The 19,414-nt window shown below is 45.9% G+C and overlaps 1 protein-coding gene and 1 long non-coding RNA gene across 2 annotated transcripts in view; one reads left to right on the forward strand and one right to left on the reverse strand.

Moving 5' to 3' along the window:
• nr6a1a (nuclear receptor subfamily 6, group A, member 1a) overlaps positions 1–19,414 on the forward strand; it is a 125,848-nt gene that overhangs the window by 34,970 nt on the left and 71,464 nt on the right. The window lies entirely within an intron of this gene.
• Positions 6,817–18,485, reverse strand: LOC113032940 (uncharacterized). The gene is made up of 2 exons (XR_003273968.1): positions 18,066–18,485; positions 6,817–9,503 (listed from the first exon to the last, which is right to left on the reverse strand). It is a non-coding gene; the product is annotated as an uncharacterized LOC113032940 (long non-coding RNA).

The following is a 19,414-nucleotide window of genomic DNA, read 5'->3' on the forward strand; positions in this document are numbered from 1 at the left end:
TAGTTCCTCCATAAACCTGCAAGTAAGTGTGTGTGTGTGTGTGTGTGTGTGTGTGTGTGTGTGTGTGTGTGTGTGTGTGTGTGGGGAGGAGGGGTCACTAAGAAGTAGAAGGAAGCCGAGAGGAACTATTAAACCTGCGCACACACTGAATGGTGGGCATTGTCAGCGTGCTGCAGGAGAAGGCGTGGATTTATGAGCCCAGGCATGATTGGGTTGTAAACTTGACGAGGTGGGTTCGCTCTGTTAGCTCTATTCTCATCCCAGGATGCTGCAGTGCACGCACTGGGCAAGGGTGACGCAGAGGTCAAGGGGGGCTGCAGAAAGCCTCCTCCGGCTTGTAAATGCTGTGACAGGGCTGGGAATTCACAGACCTCCATTCAGTGACCAAAAAAAGCCAGGTCAGGGACCGAATAGCTGCGCTCGCAGCAGCTGTTTCCAACACGAGCCCAGTACATGAAGTCCTAATATCAACTCTGTTATCTCAGAAATGTTTTTTCTTCACTAGAATCTTAATCTCTGAAGGTGAATCGTGTTGTGGTCATGAAGCAGCAGATGGTCATTTATTGGAGATGGATTTGTGCACCACGGGGCTGTAAACCCACGACAGTGTGCTGTCCTGGCCACAGATGTTCAGAGCTCTTTGGGGAAGCGTAAAGAGATGAAGTCCATTTAAAAAAAGAAAGAGCTGCACACTTCATCACTCACACGTTCATCTCCATCAGCTGGAAGTTAACTGTTTAAAAGCCAAATTCATGCAGATCTCTTGAATTCGTGCGGCAGTGACATTTGATTTGATTCTGGGAATAACTGAGCGTGTCGGAGATGAACCTCGGGCCAAAAACACCGAGTGTGTTTGGATTAATAGAAGGTCATTCTGTCTTGAACAGGGAGCCAAAGTATTACTGGGAATAATATTTTCACATGCTGCATTTGAATGTCCTGAACTAGTTCTACTGAAAGTCCAGTGCAGTGTTACAATAATCTCACCTGCTTGTCATGAATGCAGGTCAGAGTCAGGTTTTTTAACTTGATATATTTTTCAAGTAATAGAAAGGAGGTCTGGTGGCCTTATTAATACGATCATCAGAACTTGAATCACAGAAATGGAAGTTAAATCTGATCAAATTTAGACAAAGAGAAAGTCTTTGACACATCTGCAGTTAATGTGAGTGCAGCTCATTGTGAACAGAGGTTAGAAGATCAGAGTAGAATGTAGCTCTGTATCATCTACATAAGAGCAGCAGGACACATTATGACTCTTCATATTATTACCAAAATACTACATCAAGGTTAAAGAGTAGTAGACCAAGGACAGACCCTTGAGGAACCCCTGACTGAAGCCTGTGCAGGTCTAAAGTCATCGATCGAAATATTAAAAGTTCGACCCTTTAGCTGTGATGTAATCCAACCAGGAAGCTGACCTGTTAAAGCAACTCATGAAGTCTTTGAATTAAAATGAAAGGGATCAAATAAAACCAGGACTGTGAGTCACTGCTGGTCCTCGGTGACTTTAGTAAGAGCTGTTACTGAAACCTTATTGGTCCTTATCATTACAGACTGTGAGAAGTTCTTCATACAGCTGTTTGTAAATGTGTTTTTTTCCAAATATTGAGCTGAGAAAACGGTTTAGAAACATCTGTAAATACTCATGGCTCTGGAGTAGTGGAGTGATTACAGCACTTTTGAGAGAAACAGAGCTGGGTGGATGGGATCTAGATTTGTAGGTTAGCAGGTATGTGGACTCACAGCAGTAGTTTGATAAGAATGTGAAGCAGTGCTGGATAAACTAGAACAGCACACATGACCTCTAACACTAAAACATTTGTTGTGGAAGAAAGAAGCGAATTCGTGACATTTATTTATTGAAAGAATTTTGGTGAATGTGGTTTTGGAGCCATTAAGTCGTTTAAAGATGGATAAAAATAAACGACTGAATTAGACTCGTTATTGTTAATCAGCTGGAAGCTGATTGGGTGATGGGCCATTTCTATAGGTTTCAAAATGAATTTGTAGTTTATGTATATTTTCCATTTTAAACATAGTTAATTTCGTGTTTTGAGCTCCACCTCCAGTCGCCCTGTGCTGACCCGGTCCTCATTCTTCTCTGACCCCCTCCCCTTCAGTGACCAATGGCTTATCAGTGTCCTTTGGTGATGGTCTGTGGTTTCGTGGTTAATCATTACCAGGTGGGGACGAGACTTTCTCTTCTCAACTTTGTCCCTGAGCAGTTGGACTGACTGGATCTGTGCACACAGTTTCCCACTCAGTCCTGTAACTGTTCTACTCAAACTAGAAACAAAGCAAAATAATGTAATATATGTATTTCATGTCCGTCTTAGTGCATGTGGACTGGTGGTATATAAAGAAAAAGAGGCCATGAAATAGTTTAAGAACATTTATTTCCTTTTGCATTTATCAGACTGGACCTGGTTGACCGCGAGCAGAAACTGATACATTTAGTTTGTTTATTGGTTTTGTTCCTTCAGTTATTATATCGAAGTTCATTCCCATAAATTGGTGTGACAAATAAATGGTTTACAAAGTCACTCTGTGTTTACTCATATGGAATATTTTTACCTCACGTTTGTTAATGAATCCGTGACCTCTGCAGTGGTGCACATTACAAATGATGACATGTACGGCGGTTTCATGATATTTATAATATTCCAATAGTTGTTGCTTTGGCTCAGCTGTTGGAGGACAGTCCTGCGTGCAGTCCTTTCACTTCGTTGTTCTCATTGTTCGCTCTGATGTGCTAAAATATTTGCAAACAGTTACAGTGTGACAGTGAAATGAACGGTCATAGAATAGCAGAATACTGTGTGTTTACATTTGCTGCGGCCTTTATCTTCCTGGTGCTGCTGCCCATGCACAGGCAGTGTGGGAGCTGATCATCAGTAGTCTGGTATCAAGGACTGTTAGCAAATGAGAAGACGTGGAATACATTTCTGGAGTTGTCATCTGACAAAATAAACTCTTTACACAACGTCAAAGCTGCTTTTCATCTTTCTGTTTTACTAATAGTCACTACACAAAAAGTGTCACGAGTTAAAGGCTCTGAGGGAGCTGCAGACCAGCGCTGTGTTGCTGTTTCGGACGATGAGATGTGAGAACTTCAAAGCCGATGCAAGAGATGTGCCAAAGCAGCTGACCTGTAATGTAAACGTGCCTCGTGAATGCGACACTGCACGGCACACACCATAAGGGGGCAGTAGATCCCTGCTGGACCCCCACGTGACGTATGATCCCACGTGCCACCTGGACCCAGTGAACTCAGCACCCATATGGAAGTACTTGGCCTGTGCCCAGCACATGCTTCTCCTTTGTCCTCACATAACTGGGCTAACTTCATATGGCTGTGTTCAGAAGTCATTCAGGATCACCAGGTTTAGATTTTCCTGCGTGCTACGGAGCAGAGCAGTCAAACACTTGCCCTGCTTCAGATGTCTCCTCTTTATTCCCTTCAGCTCACATAAAGTGGATTTCACCGTTGGCGGGGCTCTGCTGCTGCCCTCTGTGCTTTCTCATCGTTTTAGCCTTTAATAATTTACGTTGAGCCTAGATTTCGTTCGCTGTGCCTTTTTTCTTCCTTCGCTTGATGCGAGCTGCGTTGGCGTTGGACTGCAGGTCAGCCTGCGGAGTGTTTCCAGGTCAGGGAGAAGTGGGTCACGCAGTTCCCAGTGTCAGTGCCTGTAACTTCACAGTGTATGATGACAAAGCCCGACACCACAGGGATAAACAAGCACAGTTTGTGTGGCCCTGATATAAGTAGCAAACGTGTCCATCCGCCGCGTGCAGGCCTCTGTAGATAGTCCTCTTTACTCACAGTTGCAGAGAACCTGCGCTGACATTTCATTTACTCATTTATTTGTACATGAATCCCTCATTGAATGCCAGCACAGTTTACCTGGAGCTTTAGAATTGCAGCAGGCTTATCGTGGCTCCAGTTTATAGACGACGAGTGTTTTCTGCTGCAGCCGAATCCCAGATAAGAGGATTTCTTTAAAAAGGTCGACATTTAGATTTATCCTCTCTACGTTCATCTTCAGTTGTTTTTGTGCTCAGATCAAAGTATTTAACTTTTCAGTTCTTTCTTTCATAACATATCGTAATATTTTAAACACGGATATGTGCACAGAGTTTATGTTCCCTGATAATACACAGATATGTACACAAAATGGATCTGTGGCCCTCTGCTGCTTAGTAAACCAGTAAAGACCCAGGCTGCTCCTCAATGCCCCCCCAACACTTTCCCACTGTAAATGTAACACACACACACACACACACACACACACACACACACACACACACACTTTGGGGTCTACTCTGGCTGGAAAAACATCAGTGTGTTTGAAATTTCCCAGCATGTTAACATAACCTTACAGTTACAGCATTCCCACATGTCTGCGTCTCCTCCAGTGACATATGGAAATAAGGCTCAACCCTTAAAAAAGTGTATATATTTAATCATATTTAAGGTGATTATAAACTGAAGTCATAATATATTTGGGTGCTGGTTGTGTAATTACAAAAGCCCCCCACAGCAGCCATGTCCGTTCTGTCCCTGACAGGCTCGCTTCCAGCCTTGGAATTCCTGGAATGTCGTGAAGTATGACTGACTTTGTAGCTCGTTGTATTTCCAGCCTGGCTAAAGGAAACGAGGCGACATTAACAAACAGGAGCAGAAGTATCGCTGAGGCTTTCAGTTAGTAATGGAAAACTCGGGTTGTGGAATTCGGCGTCTGGATCGTGGTGGGAGGACCGCTTTAGGCGACACTCCGAGCCCCCTGCCTACGCTGTGACTGCCCGCACCGAGGGAACAGTCGCCACAACATAACAGTAATGCTAAATAAATGCAAAGCGGCGTCCTCGATGTTCACACAGAGCCAGGATTCAGGGAATCGCCAAACAATCAGATGAAGCCTGGAAAAAAGAAAAACCTGCTGTTAGTCATTGTCAGTGATGCATCAGTCACACGATACAGTGACACCAATAATAAACCAATGATACGATCGTACAGGGAGTGGCTATAATTCTTCCCTTCAATGACATGCTGTATTCTACGATATATTAATGTTCTTAGATTATCCCATGTCCGAGTCTTTGCTCGTGTCACTCTGCTCATGTATGGAAAACCAAGTTTCAGTAAAATTCCTTCTTCCTCACTTTTCTGAGCATTTATTCTCTGATGTTAAGAATTCTCCCCTCACATGTGAGCACGATTAAAACCCAGTGTTTGTACTCGCAGGTGCTGGGACTGTGACAGGCCCACTGTGGGGAAAACCGTCTTAAAATCTTGTCTGTTTGTGGGTTTTTTGTTATGCGTCTTTTCAGACTGTGATCCATTTGTAGAATGAAAGCATTGCTCAGAGGCCTGGAACAAACCTTCGCTTGCTCCCTGTGATCAACTTACATTTTGAATTTAATTGCCATAAAAAAGACAAAAAAGTAGTTTTGTAGATGCATTTGACTTTGATTTTCCCTTAAACCCCCCATCAAACCTCTGTTCATATCAGAACTTTTCTGCTTCAGTGAGACACCCTGATATGTATGCATAAATATATATGTATGATATGTATGCATAAATATATATGTATGATATGTATGCATAAATATATATGTATGATATGTATGCATAAATATATATGTATGATATGTATGCATAAATATATATGTATGATATGTATGCATAAAAAAGAATCTAGTAATGTTAAGAAGTTATTATAGTGATAATAACTGATTCATTACTGCAGTAAGTCTAATAGCAGATGTTGTAACAACACACGGTGGATTTTTATGACTGTGATAAAAGTCAAAATGTGATATTGTGACAGTCCTTTTGTTAGAGATGTGCTGTTGTGTGGTGACAGTAATTGTACACTAACGGCTGCACAACAACAGTGGATAACAACGCATACAAACAGCCATGTGACGTGCTCGTTGTGCAGACGGTGCAGTATACATGCGGACATTCTTAATCCTGGCTTGGTATGCTTTCAGAATTGCGCAACAATTTAAACTAAGTGATGCACTACACATGTAATATGTGCATGAAGTTCTAGAACAAAGGTGTATGTGTTGTGTATACTGACTTCATCTGCCAAGGCAGCATTTGAAGAACTTGCTGCTGGGATCCAGCCACACAGAGAGTTTCAGGATTTATTAGTCCGGCTAATAAAAGGTTCTGAAATCGCATGTTTAAAATGACCGTACTCATCATTAGAGTCCTTGTTGCTCTGAATAGGTCTTATGAACAGAGGGCTGCTGGGTAATCAGCAGCTCAGGGTGTGTCGTGTCTCCGTTTAGCCAAAGAGCTCGTTCCTGTCATTACTGTGGAAGCGTCACAGCTGGATGTTATTTAAACCTGGGTGAAAATCATGACAAATCGTGGCTCTACACACCGCCAGCTGTTAACAGTAAACTGGTATATGTTTGAAAAGGTGTTCACAGGGCAGGGTCAGTGATGGCTATTTAAAATAAATCTTATGTACAGATGCATGCAGGGCTTCTGTGTGTGCATTCCAGTACATCCATTACTCCCATGTTACTGGGACTTAAAGTAGCATCTGCTGCTGCTTTGGCAATCTCAGACTTCATGTGTGTCACAATTACTTCTATGAACAATTATATTGCACAACATGAGCTCCCCTCCACAGGAGCCCTGCCCCGGTCACATTCATGGCTTTATTAACTGATCCGTTCCTTCGTTTGATGAACCCACCTTCTCTTCTGTCTTTTTCTTGGAGGCCTTCTACAAAAAAGCTTCTTCTTTAAACCCAGTCGTGGTGTTTGGGTAACGGGGTGTTTGAACCGCAGTCTGCATTCATTGATCAGTGAGTTATTCTGCTGCAAACCCACCGACAGCAATGAATGTTTATTGCAGCCTTTAAGAGTGAGCTCCTCCAGGGGTGCAGCTCCTCTGAGGTCTGTGCAGGAGACTCGATGGTGATCGGCTTGATCCAGAGTCCGTGTGCAGATGTGCAGACTGTTGTTTTGTTTCTTAAATGTTGCAGTTAATAAGAGCAGAACTAAAATGCATCATGGTAGAAAATCCAGAGTCATTTGTGCTGTGGTGTCCCTCAAGGTACAGTCAACGGTCGATGGTTTTCAGTCAGAGCTCAAACTCACCGACAGCGTTGAATGTTCCCCACGGGCACCAGAGAGTGACAACATTTGAATGTGTGTTGAGTTGTACAGTTGTACGAACCTGCAGATAGGACTGTCACGATACTTCGAACTTGATACTAATATTCAGTAAATACTTGATACGTGATGACATTTTTATTATCACAGACGGGGAAATGACAAACTTAAGAGATCATTTTCAAAATATAGATTAGAGTAACACTTGTCTGTCCAGATCTATTGAGCCACAGCTTTGTCATCATATTTTCATCCTGATCAAATACAGTCGCTCGCTGTTTCTGTCTGGTCCTCCGTAGCATTTTCTCTCTTTCAGTCGAGGACTTGAAGAGATGAATAACATTTTTAGACATGAATAGTTGTGAATTAACGCCGCCTTCAACTGAATAAGCTGAATTTATCTGAATCAATGTTGCTTTTTTGACTGTTAATGTTACAGAGTGTCAGTCTTTCAGTTTGTTTTGCTAATAGTCAGCAGAATACTTGAGAAGCTAGTTGCAATGTGTCAGCAAAATTAGCGTGTGTGCTGTTTCTTTGGTTAACTCTATCAATAAACATTGAGTTTATTAGCATTGCTTTCTTTTAAATGTTACTATATGCTAGCATTGCAGAAACGATAGCCATGAAGTTAGCTACTGTACTGTACTTCATTAGCCTGTGGTTGCTAGCTGAGTAGGTAAAATCATTGATAACAGATCTTCTGGGGAAACATTGTTTACCTGGGATGATATCGTTAGCTCATCAGACGGTGTATGTTGGGTCGTAGCTACTGCTAGCTCTGTAGATAATATTAGCTAATGAGTGAACAATTTCTAGCTAAATAAAAAGGCTGGAGTATCTGGTTATTACAAAGCTTATAGCTAACATAATTAGAATATGCGGCTTATCTCATCCGATTTAGGTCTTTGACAGACCTGACCTCACTGTAGTGGTTTCTTACAGTGGGCAGTTCTGCATTTATCTGATATTTATTTGTTTCAGCCTCGGATGATCCCGGAGACATTGTGTGGTTTATCTTCGTGCTATTTTGTCTGTGCTAAATGACTATAACTCGTATTTGCCAGGTAGAAACAGACCAGCTAGAGTCCAACCCTGACTCAGTGACAGGATGGACTTCTCCATCTCCATGTTTTGGTCTCGCACTCAGACTGCAACGCCCTGCGATGTCCCAGCAGCCAGAGGTTTGATCCTGGGACGTACACCTCCTGCCACAGCTCTGCACTGCTGCTGATGCATGAAATCCTGCAGCAAACTGTGGCCATGACAAACCTGCACGGGACTCACTCAGTGGGTTATGTGGACACAGACTAACTGCGTTTGTGTTAACAGGTCAAAAAATGAATCCGTTTAAATCTGCAGGGTGCTGCTGCGAGCCCCTCTCATCAGCGGTGTTACTTTTGCACGGACAGAAAGAGCAGAGCTGGCAGCAGCGCCGGAAGCTTCCATGCAAAGACCAGCCTGTGCGTTTGCTCCACCTCAGCTGGAGTCCCTCTTTAAAGGGTTAATATTGTAATAATATATGAAATGTTGCTGCCAATGACCTATCTCAAGAATCCTATACTACTTATTGAAATAATTTTAGTTTTAATAATAAACATCAGCAGCTGTACGGGTGTGCAAACATGCTGTTCTATAAAGGGTTAAAATCCCAAAAGTATCATTAAATACGAGTCGTTTTTAAAAAACTGATATTTTCACAGCTTTTTTGGGGAAGTTGCCGTTTTGTGGTCACGAGTGTCAGATGTCTTTTTTATTTTGACGTTAGATTATTTGCTGCAATCATACAGCAGTTTAAGGGAAGGTGTCTGTCGAAGCGCTCGAATTAAACTACCTCAAACTCTGAGCAGCTGGATAGTTACTGTCTGCTTATTGCAGCTCTTTAATGAGACATGCAGTACATGTTAAATTATTACCTGTCGGGTAGTAAAGAGCTTTTGAAAAATCCATATTTGTCTCACACAGAGACACGTCTTCCCTAAAACTGCTCTAACGTCAGGTGTGCCGGTCGTTTCTGTGTTATGTGGTTATAAAGGTGAGAAATATTAACTTTGAAGGTAATTTCCCACAAAAACGACAAGCTGTGCTGTTTCACAAGCCTCGGTGTCTGTCAGTGTGCGCTGCTGTGTTTGTCTTGGCCTGCGTGGAGCACCTCCATGCCAAAGCACGTTACCACCCTTGTTGGCGTGCAACCTCGAGTGACGAGAAGCCGGCAGGAGCGAGCGAGGAGAGGCGGTGATGCAAAGGTTGTGGTTTCCTTTAATAGCCCCGCAGACACGATGAGCGCCATCGTCTTCGTTTTCACTAAACTACCGAGAAAACTGGAGTGTCTGCGCTGAGCCGGCGCTGCTGTCACGTTCAGCCTGAAGCAGAAAAGAACACAAAAGGAAGCCGGGGTAAAAAATCAGACAAGTTGCAACTGAAAAGACAAAAGATAAGAGTCAGTCAGGCTGGTGGAAGGAGGCGAATGAGCGTGATCAGAGAATGCTGCCGTGCCCCACAGCTGAAACTAGTGCACTGCAGTGTTGAGCTAGTTAGAAATTACTGTTCCCTTTACCCTGCGCTGAACCTCAGCTACTGCTCTGGGAGTGCGCCTTCCTGTGTTCGCCTCTTTGAGGTTGGAAAATCATGCAGTCATGTTTTATTAATGCTCTCTGTGTGTCTGTCTCGCGCTCCGTCTTTCTCTCCCGTTTTGACTGCTTCCCCACAAAAGTGAAGAAGAGATTTGGAACAGCGTGTTTTATTTGTTCTGCATCCTCTTTTCACGTTGAATCGAGCCGCTTTATGTAGGTTGAGGTTTTGATTTGGAGGGGAACTGAAACCGGTTAGCGAGGTCGGGAATATATGATGCAACTCATTGTGCAGAGATTTGTTGCAGTTGTGCAGGATTAGTGTTGAGATGGTGGATGTGCACATTCTCCTGCTTTCTGCATAATGAATGATCACTTTGGGAAGAGAGGCACGATTCACTCTCTGCCACTTTGACACAGTTCACTGACCGTGGACGAGACATCACTGGAATTGAGTGTTGTCGCCCAAAATCATCGGAAACCTGGAATTCTGAAGATTATTTGTCCGTCAGAATTAAATAAAAGGGCCAACATGGCGTCACTCTGATAAATAGGTAAATACTTGTCTTTATTGGACCGTAGCCTGTGAGTCACTTGGTATTCCCACGTGAATTTATGAGCCGTGGTCAGGCAGACGAAACGGTTTCTTTTCACTGAATAAATTCTCCCTCGTCTACCTAATTTCCTGCAGTGTGTTTGCTCTCAGACGAGGTGGGAAGTAATAATTTTTCAGGCCCCTTGGCTCTGGCTTCAATGGCTTCCCCTCCTTGGCATTTGGACTTTTTGGCTGCGAGCCCGAGATGCACAAAAGCTTTCCCCCACTCGACTCCCACTTCCTGTGTGTTAAGGGGCTACGCATCCACGCCATCACCTCAAACCGATGACTTATTGAACAGTTTTAGGTGTGGTTGCACTTCCTTTTTTCCTTTGAATAACACTCCTACTGGTGTGGGTATTATCATAACTGAAAAAGTTTGCATAACTGACAAACTTTAAAAAGGTTTAGGATGTAAAAATAGCCGAGGGCGAGCATGAGAGGCTGACGGGGCCAGAGGGAAGAGTGCAACAGTGTGACTGAACCAGTGTGAACCCTGCGTCGTCAGCACATTCCTGGGGTTGGACAATGAGAAGCACACTGTGTACTGAGTGGCGCTGCCTGCATAGCTGGCTGCTGTGCAGCCAGGAGTACGTGCTGCCTGAAGTGAGGCCAATGCAACACAGATGCACAAAATTCTGCAAAATGCTCGATGAGCTGGGGAAAAGTGACCAGGGTGACTGTGGCACTGTCCCTTTGGTACCGTTAACCCTGCTGAAAAAGCCCGATGACCTAAACACTTGCTTAAATTGAAAAACGTGGTCTGTGTGGAAATCTGTTCTTAGAGTAGAACAACAGGCCGTGATTTTTATTGGACTCGTTCGATTTAAGGTAACTGATCCTGGATTAGAGGCTGAATGATTCCAAACTCCTGGAAACTCGCAGTATAAAATCTTCTTGTGCCCTTTTCACAAATGCAAGGACCCATAAAACCGAACGTATTTAGGAAACGTGTAGTATCGGTTCCTGCCGCTGACCATCCAAAACTGTCCTAACATGTGCGCGTTTCCTCTGACAGTACAAATGTTATGCACCTAGTGTAACTGTAGCCACAGTTAACCCAACACTCCCAGCACAGCTCCAGTGCTTGTTCAAAAATAGGCTACTCAGGCTGGGAGCCTGCCAGCATATGCTCTCACACACTTTCCCATTCCATCAAGCCTCTTGACAATGATCATTATACAGTCCACCGGCGCTGGGAGACATCTCCTAATGGAAGAGCACGAGGAGATTAAATCGCTAAAATCACTTGGGCTGCGAATGATCCTCTTGGTGGGCAAACTCAATCAAACCCAACAAATATGCCTTAATTGCTGTGTCAGTCGCAAAATAGGCTTAAAGTCAGATTGGACGTTTTAATATCTGCTCGATTAAGAAGTTTTATAATGAGATGCTGCAGTGCAGCGGGGTCACTCTGTATCACATTTAGCTGTCACGCGTTTCCAAAACGAGCTGTAATGCTGGCTTCATGCCGTGCATTCGGGATGATGTCACTGGATTGCTCTTATATTGAAAACCGACGGTTCAAGTTGCTTTGATTGGTAAGAAAAATGAGCAAATGACATTTTAAACATTATTTTTGGTATTAATTTGTCTGCTGGCAGCATCGCATTCAAAACACAGGTGCACAAACGATGCCAGAGAGTCTGTGTACAGCGTCTTATTAATGCATTTGGTTTTCGAATATCACATTTAACATGTTTGGGACGTCACAGTGAAGTTCAGTTTGAGTTGAGTCGGTCAGATCACAGTCGTCTCTGCACTACAGCATACCAACATCTACAAGCACTAATCTAAACTTTGTTATGTTGTTTTGGAAAAATGCAAACGTGTCGAGGTGGTGAGACACTCTGCAGCCTCGACTCTAGAAAAGCACACAAAGATGTCGTCATTTTGCATAATATTTAAACATTGATCGTCTGTGACAAAGGTTGGTGCTGCGTCTCAAAGCTCTGGGCTCGGCCGATTTCATGGTTCAGTGTTTGTCTACAAGTACAGGTTCTCAAAATATTTTCTGTGCATATTTCTGAGGATCTAGCAGACGTTTACAGTCGTTCAAAAGCATACTTGCTGAACTTGCAGCGTCCATGCCAGGCCCGCTCCAGTGCAGGGACTTCCTCAGGCGGAGTGCCAAGCCTTTCCAGAAACTCCCTGCCTCCACGTGCCATGGATCATCTCGTCATGGCTCCAGGGGTTTCAGCGCCTATTCCTGCTGCCAGTCCCTTCCTCGGCATTAACCCGTGACTCTTTCTTACCTCTCCCCCCATCTCCTTGTCAGTTCCTCGTCGCAGCAGGCTTGCATCCTCCCCTTTTCCCTGCTGATTGGCGTGCTTCTGTTTTCCCTCTCTCTGCCTCTGCACCTTTGAACCCGGCGTCGATGCACTTGATCGCGTCACGTCAGTCTGGCTGCGGCTGACTTATCCACTTCTGCAGCACGCCTGAGAGAACTGCACTGTATGTCACACTGCTCTCTCTTCTCCAAAGCTGTGTCGGCTCATTTCGGTCGTGAGCACCGAGGCTGATGAATATGTATCTGCGGCTCCTTCTCGCAGCAGTTTTGAGGATCTCTAACAAAGCGGGATGAGAGAGCCCTTTGTGGCTGTCTGCTGGATTTAACCGTGACATTTCTCTGTTGCCTGCTGCCACTTTTTATCTTCGACAGACTCTATTCCCAGGTCGCGCTCGCGCCCCCCTTTGAACGCTGCATTGTCAAAACTCAGACCCGCAATCCGCATTTCAGCTATGATGTATATCGTTATTAGCGTCTCTTTGAGCCTTAGTTGAGTCAGAAATGTTTCACTAACAACACTGAAAGAAACCCAAAAAGCTCACTTATGGTACATAATCCATGTTTTTTAATATGTGGAGTCGCCGCAGTGCAGTGGCGGGAACTCGAGGATCAGCGTTTCCTCTGCACTCCAATTCGCTGCAGTAAATCGCAGCGAGCGGTGAACCAGGCCGTCGCCATCTTCGTCTTTGTCATCGTCGTCGTCTTAAACCACCTTCTGCACCCACCCCACCCACAAACAGCGGCTCAGAGCGAGGCGAGCCAAAATTGTGATTTCATATTTGTGTTATCAGTGGGAGGCAGCAGGGGAATGACCTGGATACTGCTCAACCTTTACTCCCGCCCGTGCCGCCTTACAGCCAGGCGCTGGATGGAGCTCGCCCCGTGAGCAGAGCTGCTGTGGGACGCAGTGAAACACCTCGTTGTCACACCAGTGATGAGGGCGTCTTTACTCTGCCGTCCCTCTTTCCTGCACCACCCCGTCCTCCATGTTTAGCGCCGTTCTTCCTAAGCTAAACCGAGCCACCGCGCTCCGTCTGTATTTTGTCTTCGTTTTATTTCTATGAAGCCACGTTACCCGAACATCACAAAGCATTGCGCCCCATCCCAGCAGGGGATTGTGGGGACACTGTGCCCTCAATGCGCTGCTCTGCGCTTTGTGCTCTGTTGACCCGATCAGCTCCGCCTAAGCCTGAGTTAAGCTCATCTTTTTTGTCCTACTGTATTTATGAAAGACGGGCGAGCGTCGAGCAGATATCGACGTTCGTCGGACGCTGCGGTATAACTCGGGGACGTCTGAGTTGGAACGCCGCAGAGGTCGGAGTCGGCTGATCCTCTGCGGTTTGACGGCAGAGTTGCCGAGGCCGCTGCTTTTCGGATAGTCGCTCGGGGACTTAACCTCCTCCTTTGGCACCTTCCCCCTCTCCCTGTGTCTCGCTCTCTCTAGCAGAGGAAAATCTCTGCTGAATTTGTGTCTCCTTTCAGATTTCTAAGAGGCGTTAAACCTTTCTGGATTAAAGAAGCTAATCTGACAGGCAGAAGATTGTATTAGCCTGAGTGTTGGCAGAGCTTTTAATTTCTCCTCTCCTTTCATCCCCCCCATCCCGACTGCCTCTCCTGCTGACCTGCTCGATGGTATTATTGTGTTTTTCCTTTTGAATTACAGCAAAAACATCCACATCTTCCCGCTAGTCACGCTCCTCTTTCCGTCTCGCACGCTCTCTATCCCACTCCTCCTTCCATATCTCGCCTTCCTACCTCTCTTTCTCTCCGGCTCTTCCAGCAGTGACAGCATACTTGCGTGAACCCATGATTTATCATTTGCTAATCCGTGCTGATTATGGAGCTTTCCACGCGGCCCTTATCTGTTGCTGAGCTCGCTTTTCACTCCGTAGCTGCCAATTATCTTTGAGGCAGCCTGCAAACAGACCTGTCTCTGTCAGCCAGCTGCACAAGCGCCACCGAGGCCTCTTACTCTGTATACACAAGTGTGCGTGCACCGGAGCGCTGCCGACAGCCTCCCTGGGCACATGTATTTTTGGTGCTTATTGAAATGTCAGCACTGAAAAAGCTCAATAAGGTCTCGCCAAGCCCCACTGCAGAGGGGAGGGACGGGAAGCTTGGAAAAGTAACCTCCATCGTGCACACTCAAAGCTGGAGCCCGAGACAAAGCCACTGCACCCTGAAGTTTGCGTGTTAGTGTATCAGCATCAAGGTCAGGAGGGATTCGTGCGAGCTGCCACCTACGCAGTCAGGATGGGAGAGCTGGGACGGCGATGCCTCGTCGTGACTCGCCCAACACTTCCTCTAGCTGAGCGGCGGCACGGCCAGCGTTGGCATTTGACAGCACGAGGTCATCGAGGGGAGCGAGGCCTTGCCCGCGGGGAGGGTATGCAGATCACGGCGGTGCTCAGCTGACGCGGCGTCCAACCGTCAGCGTAATGGGAAGTGACATGCACATCAGAGCAATGTGGGTCAGAGCTCCAGACGACCAGCCCACGGCCTGTATCTGCTCTGCCTGTCTAATCTGCTGCAGCTCGACCAGACGAGGCTCCCTAATCGACCTTGATATTCAGTGAGCACGCATTACCATCTCCCCTTGTGCTTCAAACACACTCACGCACACACGAAGGGACCATCTGAGACTTTTAAAAGAGTCAAATGTAGCGGGGTGCCGCGGTACGACGATAATTAATTGTCAGGGAGGAAGGAAACAAGCAAGCGCGGCACGCTTGGCCTCGGGCTCTGCAGCCGTACGCGACAGAGTCTGTTTGGACTCCACGATGTTCACGAACTCACCGAACGTGCGTTTATCCCACCGTCTCTGCTGCTGTTCCTTTGATGTGTTTAATCTCCACTTTTAAAATATTTATCTGAGAGGCGGGATTCAAATGCCGGGCCTGCAGTTTTTCTGCAGTGTGATGTGGACTGAGCTGTGTGTTTTCCTCCAGTGGCTGAAAATGGGTCGAATGGACACACAGCTTAACAGGATTCCCATGACACGGTTGGCGTCTGAAGGGAGGAAGAGGAAGGGAAAGGAAAGGCCAGGGAGGGGGCGTCAGTAGGAAGCAGCGGTGTGGGGAGGGGAAAATAGCAAACTTTTTTTGTGAGTGTTTGCTGAGCACCTGTGTACAGAAAACAACTCCATCCTAGCTGGAGGGTAATGACACATGTGTTGAGGGGGGGGCGGGCTTGAAGTGTTTTGACATTTTCAGCTCAAACAGGATTTTTTTAAGCAGAGGGAAAAGGCCCAGAGGAGTTCAGCCTGCGCAAATCTGCCTCTGCCTCATCAAAGGCTGTAATTTCCTGTTCATTTCGGGCCCCCTTCCCCCAACCCCGAGCTCTCGTCTGCTAATCCCACCTCTGCAAAATGCCCCCACTGTCCCCCCCAATCCCGGGGCCCTCCTGCTGGTGTCCTGCCTGCCTACGCTTCAGCCTGCTCCGCTCCGGGCTGGGGTCTGGGGAGGCTATACGCTTTGTGTCAGCAGGCTTGTGGCAGAGCGTCAACAAATCCTCATTGTCCCGCGCGGGAGTGGTGACAGAGGAGGTGGATGGGAGGGGTGGAGGAGGCATCGCTGTCTGGTTTCTATTCAAAGCCACATATACACACATGTGTGTATGTATATCGCACACACGGGCCTGCGAGGGCACAGAGGGGTTTACACAGCTCCAAGCTTGGGACCAAAGTCCATCCAGAGCACAGGTCGCACTTACACAACCGCTGCCTTCCTGAACTGATCAGCCAATCAACAAGTGATAACCGGACTCGAAGCACCAAGAATCCTAAAAAACACAAAGAATCCCTCGAGTTCACGTTATCAGTCTGTCAGCACAGGACTCTGTAACATGCGATCCTGTAACAGTCAACAAAGTCCTCGCATGCAGACAAAACCCTTGTGTTAGCAGCTGCATGTGGGCCGAAGAGTGTAGTTTCCACTCAAAGCTCGTGTTGATTGGAGGCTACAGAGTGTACAACATCAGCTGCCGGTGGTGAGGGCTGAGATGTGTATCTGGCTAACAAGACTCTACATGTAGAGGCATTTCACAGAACGACTCTGTGCTCGTCCACTTCTGTATTTGAAATTAATCTTTTCCAGACCGCGACTGTTTTGTTGTCACCGTCGGTTTTAGCCCTAAAGCGATTACACTCGTCTGTAACAGCTGCTTTTTCTTTGTCATCACCAGCCCACACTTTATTTTAGCGTCTGTATGTGCGAGCTGGTGTTAAGCCCGTGTGAGGGCTGTGGATGTGTTTTCCTGCAGCAGCCATGATGCACATCTGTGATCCGGGGAGATGTTTTTGTCAGTTGTTGTTGCTACCCCTCACGCACGTAGCTTTTTTTTTTTTTTTTTTTTTTTGCAGTGGATTAAAAGCTTTGGACAAAAGCAGACCGGGACAAAAAAAACCTGGGACGGCCTGCATTTCCTGTTACCAAATGCATTCCAAAACCAGCGACCCCCACGCGAGCTGGCGGGGGAACCAACGAAAAAGGGAATAGAAAAAACCAGCCTGTGTGAAATCGCAGTTTCTTTTATCCTTCCTCTTTTGTCAGCATCTATATTAAACCACCTCCTACATTTACTCTTCCTTTGCTGCCTTTCTTAACTTATTGACATTTTGAATTGGACAGCGTCAGTATTTCTTCTACACAAAGAGAACATTTAACTGTGACAGCACGGCAAATTATTTTTAGCTCATTCAACTGATGCATCCTCTGCCTGCTGAATGAGCAAAGCATTCTGGGGGTTTCTCAAAGCGGGAGAATTGCAAGGTGAGCACGCCGAGAGGCGGTCATGAAGCAAAGCGTGGACACCCCCTTAACCCCGACCACTCTAACCCTCGTGCTAAAGCCGGGGTGTCACCTCCCTTCCCCTCACGGAGCAGCAGCAGCAGCTGGCTGACCCGTCCCTCCACTGCAGCCTCTAATGGCTGACCTGCCCTGTCTGGCCGGCCTCTGCTTGCTTTTGTGCGCCGTCTGCCTCAGTTCCTCCCCACTCAAACACTGCTGACGAGCCCCGTATTCCCACAGAGCAAGCTGAGGTGAAGAAAAAGGAATATCCAGACAGACAGACAGACACGCAGACGCTTCACAATTTGCACACTTTGTCCCGCACACATAATCCCTCTGCCCCCCCTAACACACACACACACACACACACACACACACACACACACACACACACACACACACACACACACACACACACACACAGCCTCTGTCTGCTTTCACAGTTTTGGACGAACCGTACCAAGCACCAGGTAAAGAGTGCTGCTTTAGCTGGAAATGAAAACATTTCTTTCTCTTGTTTTTACTAGTTTAACAAATGTTTAAATAAAATAGCAGCTGTTAGTTTGAGTGAGATTTTGAATGGACTCATGCTCCAATTTGAAAGTACAGCAGAAAGAGTGAAAACATGCTTGAATCCGTCACGCTGGAATTGAAAAAGACAGACGAAGAGTTCAAATACTTACGTCAAGTGCGACCAAAAGTTCAGCGGCAGCGTGAAACTGTGGCGACGTTAGGAGGGAAAAATCAAACGCGAGAGCAAAAAGCTTCCATATGTGAGGAGAAAGCTCGTTTAGACGGGCTGAGAATTCACTGCTGAAATGAGTTGAACGGGTTCCTCTCGCTCACTGTCTGCATGTCTCTCCCACACACACACACACACACTCCTGACACGCAGTCTTTCAGCGTGATCTCTCTGCCTCTAGTGGGAACTCAGCCAGTAGTTTGCAAATACAAGTGCCTTACAAATCTCTCCCCCTCTCTCACCCTCCCTACCTCCCGTTCCTTCCGTGCTTTTACACAGATAAACAAGCACATGCATTCCCACATGCATGCACCCCCCACTTCCTTCACACACACACGCGCACACACAAGTCTGGCGACGACACAAGTTATTGAACTGCTCCACATTTTCTTGCATGCACTATATATGAGGCGGTTGACGGACAGCAGCACATAGTCATGTGTGCAGCCAGGGCTGCTGCGATTGGCTGGAGGCCTGGGAGCCGAGGGGGGGAGGCGGAGGATGGCTGCGATTGGTCCGAGCTCAAACCATTGAAAGCAGAAGATTTTCTCTGTTGAATGGCTGCTGCTCTGGGTGGAGCCTGAGTGACACTGCTTGGGGAAAAAACCTGCATCCGGAGAGTTTTGTGCCTTTACTGGAGTGTTAACAGCTGTGGATGAATGCTGTGGAAGTGTGTGTGCCACAGCTGGGACACTCAAACAAGGTGGTTTTGGACAGAAAAGACACGTCTGAAATGATTAATCAAACATTAGATAGTGCTCAGTTTAATTCACATGTTTTCTTTTGCATTAGTAAGCTTTCTAAACATGCATCTCATTCATTTTACCATATTTGAAAATGTGCTTTTACTTATTTGTTTTTACTGATCAAAGAAGGAAACAAAGCTGCCACATTAACGATTGGCTTTGGTCAACGCAATGTTAAGAATACATCGTTGATCGATAATGCTGGGGCTGCACCGGTATGTCTAATATCAGAAACGGTCAGTATTGACTTGGATTTTATTTATATGGTTTTTACACGGCTCGAGGTTCTGTGCTGAAGAGCTGAAAGTCATCACATTAAAGAGGGTTTGTTTCTTTAAGTGGGTTCAAATAGAACAAAAACAAATACAGGAAAAAGATGAGCATCAACACTTTTGTTATTGTTATTCCAGGTCAATGCACATCAAAGTAATAATATTTATCTGGCTGTCTTTCATTTACAGATGCAATGCTGTTGTATTTTTGAACCCTGACAAAAACAACAGAAGGAGGTCATGACGTATGATATTAATGAGCCCGATAATCC

The sequence above is a fragment of the Astatotilapia calliptera genome, chromosome 12 (genome assembly GCF_900246225.1).
Source record: "Astatotilapia calliptera chromosome 12, fAstCal1.2, whole genome shotgun sequence".
NCBI lineage: Eukaryota > Metazoa > Chordata > Actinopteri > Cichliformes > Cichlidae > Astatotilapia > Astatotilapia calliptera.